Genomic DNA, 7259 nt, shown 5'->3' with positions numbered 1-7259 from the left:
CCCTAACTGTTAGTACAATAAAGTGATTTTCTTTAGTTACATATGTAAGATCCTTACAATTAATATTCTTAATAAAAATATCAAATAAATATGAAAAAAAATTGTACATTAAATTTTGTATAAAAATACTGAAAATTTCTGAATAAAAATAAATATGCATAATTAATATTTTTTGTCCCATTTATTTAATAACGAAGAATAATAATTGTAAGTAGAATTTTACAAATGTAACTGAAGAAAATGATCACATTGAGTAATAGTCTCAGGGACGTATCAAATGAGTAAGTCTTGGGTGCAACTGTACTAACCCGTGCCACGAAGCTGGCGAAGTGGATCCTCGTTGGCGCATATTGATTTACGATAATTTCACTATTTTCCCGGGGGTTCTTGTAACCGATTAACGTCTCTTCCGGCCAGCTGTCCGCCAATTGAAATGCAAACGATCCCGCCGTTATCTCGTCCTTTTTTTCTTCGCTTGGCCAATTCGACTTTGTTTCGAAGTTCCCGGAGCTATCGTTGCCAATTCGCCGGCGCTCTTTATTTTCTTTCTCCACTGAGAAGGATACAAAACGAACCACGCGGCTTTCCACCAAGAAACGGACAAAAGACGAGGGGCGGAGAGAAAAGGAATTTTATTGGCTCTGACTTGGCGCCCTACCCTCCCCCACCTAAAACGACTCGTTTGCCTCGCAGATTTTCATATGTTTTCATCCGCTCGGAAAATTAGGAAGTTATACAGCGGGCTTAGCAAAACTTCCACCAGCTTTTTCCTCCTCTGTTTCGGAATTGCCGGAAATAATCGCGCGAAATAATCTTCGATGCGATGAATAATTAGAGACGCGAATGAAAACGGAGCGCGATTACATTGTTACCAGAGTTGATTGAATCGAAATAGCGCTCGAAAATGTAGAACGAGCTTAATCATTTACGTTTGTCGAAGCTTAAATGTCGATTGCGAGGGACAAAAGTGCTGGTGGAAAATTCGACGGTGTTTTGCCGGTTTAAATATTCGTGGACCATCGGGAAAGGGATTAGCGTTTAATTTTTTAGTCGCGTTTCCTTCGGGGGTTAAATCGCTGTATTTTTGGTTGACGATGTGTTGTATATTAATTTACTGCGGTCTTTTTTTAATTGCGCTATCAGTGAATTCATAAAAAAAGGTGGTAACTGCTTAATAGATATTTAATTTCAGTTCAAAAACAAATATATGATAGAACATAAATTGCCTTCAATCTAAACTTAAATCAATCACTGAAAATTTAAATGTAGTTTGCATATGATTTAAAAATATGAATACATATCTTACTTAGAAGTATAAATAGGTTAATTGGTAGTTCATCGTTTAATTTACTACCGCAATGCATAATTTAACAATGGAGTTTATTTTGCAAATCAGGCTGACATTTTGGTCCAAGCTGAGATCGATCACTCTTCATTACATGGATCAATATGAATATAAATACGTACCATAGATCAATTAGAAACATTGATATTCCAATTAAGAATTGGTCATTTATGTTGGTTCTTGCATGATTAAAGAAATATAAGTTCTTTTAAAATTCAATGTGATTCATATTTCTGGGCAATTTTACATCAATTAATCTTGTTTTGCGGGTCAATTTAAATGTGGGTTATGTTGTATGAAATGGGAAAATAAAAATTGCTGTATTATTAGCAGTTAAGTTTTTTTAGAGTTTTTAGAACTTTGGGAAATTTTGAGAATAATGAATATTTTAAGACTTTTGGGAATTTTTTGAATTTCCAACTCTCCACAACCCTCCAAAAGAAATTCAGAATTGACTTCACATGCTCCAGTAAATAAATACTCGATACATCCTAATCATACCCAAAGTGTTAAACATCCCTCAAAACAAAGAGAAGTCACCATACTTCCCACAAAAATATTCCACAATTATACAGCAAGAAATTCAAGATTGACTCTGATAATCGTGAGGTGGATACTTGTTGGAGCACGGGTACATCCACCGCAGGATGGCGCACATAAAAAACATATTTCGAGGTCCTGGCAGGGCTGCGGCAGGGTGGACCTTGCTTCTAATATATCAAGCCAGATCGATACTATTCCGCAGACTTCGGTTGTTCGGAAACCATCCGGAGCGCCCTTCCACCTCCTTCCTCCTGTTCTCGACGACGACCACTCTCTCAAATATCTCCAAGTTCGAGCACCCGGGAAGACGAGGATAAGCCACACGTAGATATAACGTGGAAAATTCGAACAGAGTCCCTCCGTACAACTTTTACCTTATTATTTTCTGCCGTCGCTATTATCGTTCGTTGCAATTTCGAGCCTTCTTCTTTCTTGCTCGTTTTGGGGGGTTTCGAATTATGGTATATTTTTGTACGTTGAGACGTTCAATGTGTACATGTATGTCGTATTCAGGACACATATGTATGATGTATGTATGGCTATGTGTATGTATGCATGTATGTATGATGTATGTGTGATGTATGTACAAATGTATGTATGTATGATATATGTATGATGTATGTGTGACATATGTATGAATGTATATATGTATGTATGACGTATGTGATGTATGTATAAATGTATGTATGTATGTCTGACGTATGTGTGATGTATGTATGTATGTATGATGTATGTGTGACGTATGTATGATGTGTGTATGTATGAATGTATGTATGTATGATGTATGTGTCATGTATAATGTATGATAACCTCACCTCCAACAAAATTAACAAAATCCTCAAACCTTCAAACCCAACATCACCAGAGCACACACCACCCTTATACAAAAAGTGCCACGAATTACAGTAATGTTTATAAGGGTAGAAAATAGGTTAACGATCAAGAGTCGTCGAATTTCTGTATCGATCCCGATGAAGTGGCGGAAGGACAAAAATCAGATTACACAAAGGGCTCTTACCTGATGCGTTGCGTGCGAAGTCTGGCCCAAAACTGGCACCCCTTTGGTGCCGTGGAAAAAGGGGTAAGCTTTTTTTCCGCGGTTCACGATGTGTGAGTGAATGCGTTCAGGTACGCAACTGGCTCATCCCCTTCCTGATGCTATGCTTATGCTCTTATATGGCCTAGCTATACATATATGTATATATTATATACATGTGTGTGTTACGTGTTTTCCTATTCGTCCATCAGCTACTCGAGAAGATTCCGTGCTCGATGTTTCAGGAATAACTGTTAAAAATTCAGGAATAACCGATGCTCATCGTTTTCTACCGTTTCGAGAGAAAAGTGTATTACCATAATAGTCCTTATTTATGGTATTGACAAAAAGGTTGTGATATGAGGCTCGTTCTGAATTCATAGGGAGAAGTTTGATTAAAATGTGTAATCGAATTGTGGCTGATCTAGTCGGGGATCTATGGATATGGAAATATGAGGATTTTGGGATGTGATGTAGGTATATGGGAATCAAAGTACGCAAAAATTCAGGGATTCAAAAAATTACAAAAACTGTATAAATGCAAATGTAATTTGCAAGCTTGATAAGTCCTGCAAATATCAATCCTTGTGCACGTTTCACTAAACACAGCAGTACACCCCACGTATCAAATTCGGTCAGTTAGCCGTGATCGCGCCCGAAACGATTCCCCCGTCATTCCCAGCATCGGAATCGAAATTTTTTGCCACGGAGGGAGTTTTTCGACGTAAAAATTCGGGACGCGATAGCCATGCGCGATATCTCGCGAATTCGCGCGGCCCATTGGGCATAGGTCAGGCAGAAGCCAATCCGACGAAACTCCGAGATATATGATAAAAATTGACTGGAGGCGTCCTCCCCCTGAGCCGTCGGGAAAGGCCGAATTCCCGTTCGTCCCTTTAAATCCGTGGGATAACGCGGTTCGAGGAAGAAGCCCCTCGTCCATTCCCCGACGATAACGCGTCGACGATCCTCCGAAGGAGGAGAGAGAAAGGGAGTGCCGAGTCATCGGTGTACGATCAAAAAATGATCCGTCTGAAAAAAAAAACGCGGGAGGGGAAATATAAGGGGATGAGGAGGGTGGTTCGGATCGTTGTTTCGTCCGAGGTGATATCTCATCGTGGTCTGACGTGGGAGGAAGGCCTCGCTTTAATGGAACAGGAAATTGGAGGATCGTTTATTCGATCCGATGTGCGGCCAACGGTGTTCGCCTCGCTTTCTATTGCCTCTTAGATTGCGGATTTATTTCTCCTAGATTACATGTTCCATTGATCGACGTTCCATAAAGAAATTTTGGTTGATGAGTGGATGACTTCTTTAGGGAAAATGAGAGGCTTTGATGAACTTGGATAGTTGATGATCAGAATTTGGGGTTACTTTGCCCATTTTTGGATTTGAACACTAGATATGTGAATATGGAAAAGGGACCTGGAAAGATAAGGATCTTCGGATCTGCTTTTTGCCAAAACATATATTCAAAAATAGATAAAAATAGTAGTAATATCATATAATTAAGCAAACAAGAAAATAAATATAAAAGAAAAGATTAGAATCGATATCGGTATCATTCATCCACTAATTCCTGTCTACAACTACCGCGCATCCGTTCGATCTGTTCCAACAAAAAAAAAGATCTCGGTAATCATGCACGACGATCGATCGTGCACGAGAACGGGGGAATTTAATATCGGCGGAATCCATTTTCAACGGTGTTCAGGCATTATGATTCATCCGGGACGAATATGTCCGTGCGTTTAAACCCGCGCTGTCGCGGCGTAGACAAAAATTCGTGGCATTCTTTCCACTTACCCCGAGACTTAGGTTTTTCTACAAGTATTTTCTTTCATAAAAATCTCGCGTTTCTTCGTCGAGAGAAGAGTATCGGGCAGCGCGGATCATTTGTCGAGAGATCGGTTTCGTTAACGGGTCACGAGCATCGCATAACGCCACAACGATCCCGGCTCGTTCGAAATATTTACCCCTGCAGAAAATATTGCCTGGCAGAACAATGAATACATATTTTTCGCGTGTACGCTGGTCGCGTTTTACCGCGAGTATCTCTTTTGTTGTCCTGTATCCGGTGGAAATAGGGCAATACATATTCCGGTTGATTCCAGCCATTTTTGTATTTGTTTGAAATTTTAATGTGCCCTCCGCCGGGACGGCCGAGCGGCGGCTCCGGGGGGCGAAATAGCGGGCGTAAACCGGCGGCCATTACCTTCGATTTCGAAATAAATTGCGCTCCATAAACAGGGTGGTCCATAAGAATACATACGACCGGCTTACCACCGAGGTACCCAATGTTCTGAAAAATGTAGCCTCGCCGTGCTGATATCGATCCCACCTTCCTCTCCCATTCGCATCCTACTGTCTCTTTTCCTGTCCTCCTCTCCCTTACTCTTTCTATTCGTTTTTTATGTTTATTTCTTTCTTCCGTTTTCACCGCTTTGGTTTTGAGTCGCATAGAACCGGAAGAGCAACCGGGTCGGCTTAATTTCGACCGCGTAGTCGAATTCATCTGTTCGTCGAGAAGCAACGTCTTTGCCTTTTGAACTGTCGGTCCCTTTTCCGCGGCACCGTTTTACCCCTGATATCTGCTCGACGAAAAATCTTCAAGTACCCTGCCAAAGGACTTTTCGGAGTTTTTCCCGACTGTGTGTGTTGCATTACTTTTGTCCGCTCGAGATGATCGTCGAGTGGCGAGCAAAAGTTGCGGTAATTACGCGGAGGCCGATTCAACCCTTCGAAGGTAAATTTTTATCGCTGCACAACGCCTGAAGACAGCTTCGGAGATTTCGCCAATTTCGGGGACAAATTGCTTGCTAAATCGTACACTGTCAATTTTATGTCTGGATGCAACTTTTTGGACTGCAGCAACCCTTTGCGGAACACCCTTACTATTTACTTCTTCTTTGCAAGATATTCTTCACAAGAAATTTTCTTGTTAAATAGTTGACCAAATTTGATGCAATTATTTTCATTTTCATTGTTGATTATTACTGTTTGTTTCAGTATTTAACAGGTATTTATGTTGAATTTATTTATTAAAGAGAACAGCGAGTGAGTCGCTCGAAGGGGTGAGTTGTAAGTAAAAATTACATGCAGAGAAAGTTTGACTGTTACAACTTAAAAAATTGAAAATTTGTGTGTATACAATTTAAAAGATAATTTAGGTAATTGATAAATGTAAAATTGTGTAAAGAACAGTAATTAAATATGACATGGAGTGCACCCCTAAAATAAGAAATAAAGAATAGAGAAAGATATAACCGCGAATTAAAGCGGCAGTAAACGAGTGTTTCTTTCATTTCTTGATCTTTTCGTGGGAGGGTAACGGTTATGTCGCGGAAGATGACGAACACGGTCGGAAAAAGGACACGGTTTTGAAAATGGCCGCTGCCGCGGCCTGATAAGAGAAGTACGCTTCTCTCGCTGTCCAAAGGACTCCCTCGACAAATGGCCCGTCACGATTCTCGTAAATCAAGGCTCAGAAAGACCAGGGTCCTCGTGGCTGGATTCTCTAAGTCCTTGTTTCATCGTTCTCTCTTTCCCTTTCTGGCTCTCTCGTTTGCTGTCACTTCGTAGAAGGAATAATCCGCTTAACGGACGCACCCTTTCGGGGGTGGAAAGTTTTCCCTGTAAAATTAGCGCGACTACCTTGTGATCCTTAACGAGCAAGCATCGATATAATTCTGTTAATTACGCGGGGATTAATAGTTCTTCCTTCAACCGAGTAAATAAAATACCTATACTTTCTTGTCTTCATTTTTCAGCTTATTTTTCTTGCTGCTATTCGATGCCGGGGTACTGTTACTTTGTGAGGTACAATTTGTAGATGTTTTTCATTTTATTAAGATTTTTAAATTTGACGTTGGTAAAGATTTTAGGTGGACGTTAAACCTTTCGGGACTGAATTTGTTCAGGTAACAATAATTTCTTTTCAATGAGGAAAGTATAGTTTGGCCCCAAATTTCAACCCCCATATATGTTAGTTTATATTACACTCATTCATCATAATTTTATAGTTAAGCATGATATAATATATAATACTTATATTAAATATACATATCTTATATTAATATACACATATGTCAGGTATTAATAACCTAACAGTTTAATAGCAAAACTGCTCTAATTAATCACACACCAAATAAACACATGGATCCCAAATTAATGTGTTGAACTTAACCTAAAATTTCAACCCCAATTCCCACATCTCCAAAGCAGCTATCTTACCCTGCAAGTATTATACAAACCTAATGACCCACATTAATTCCTCAACCTATGACTTTTTCGGTAGTTACGTCAAAACTATTACTATAACATAAAGAGATTGAT

This window comes from Megachile rotundata, chromosome 2 (genome assembly GCF_050947335.1).
Source record: "Megachile rotundata isolate GNS110a chromosome 2, iyMegRotu1, whole genome shotgun sequence".
Taxonomy (NCBI): Eukaryota; Metazoa; Arthropoda; class Insecta; order Hymenoptera; family Megachilidae; genus Megachile; species Megachile rotundata.
This window is presented reverse-complemented; position numbering follows the sequence as displayed.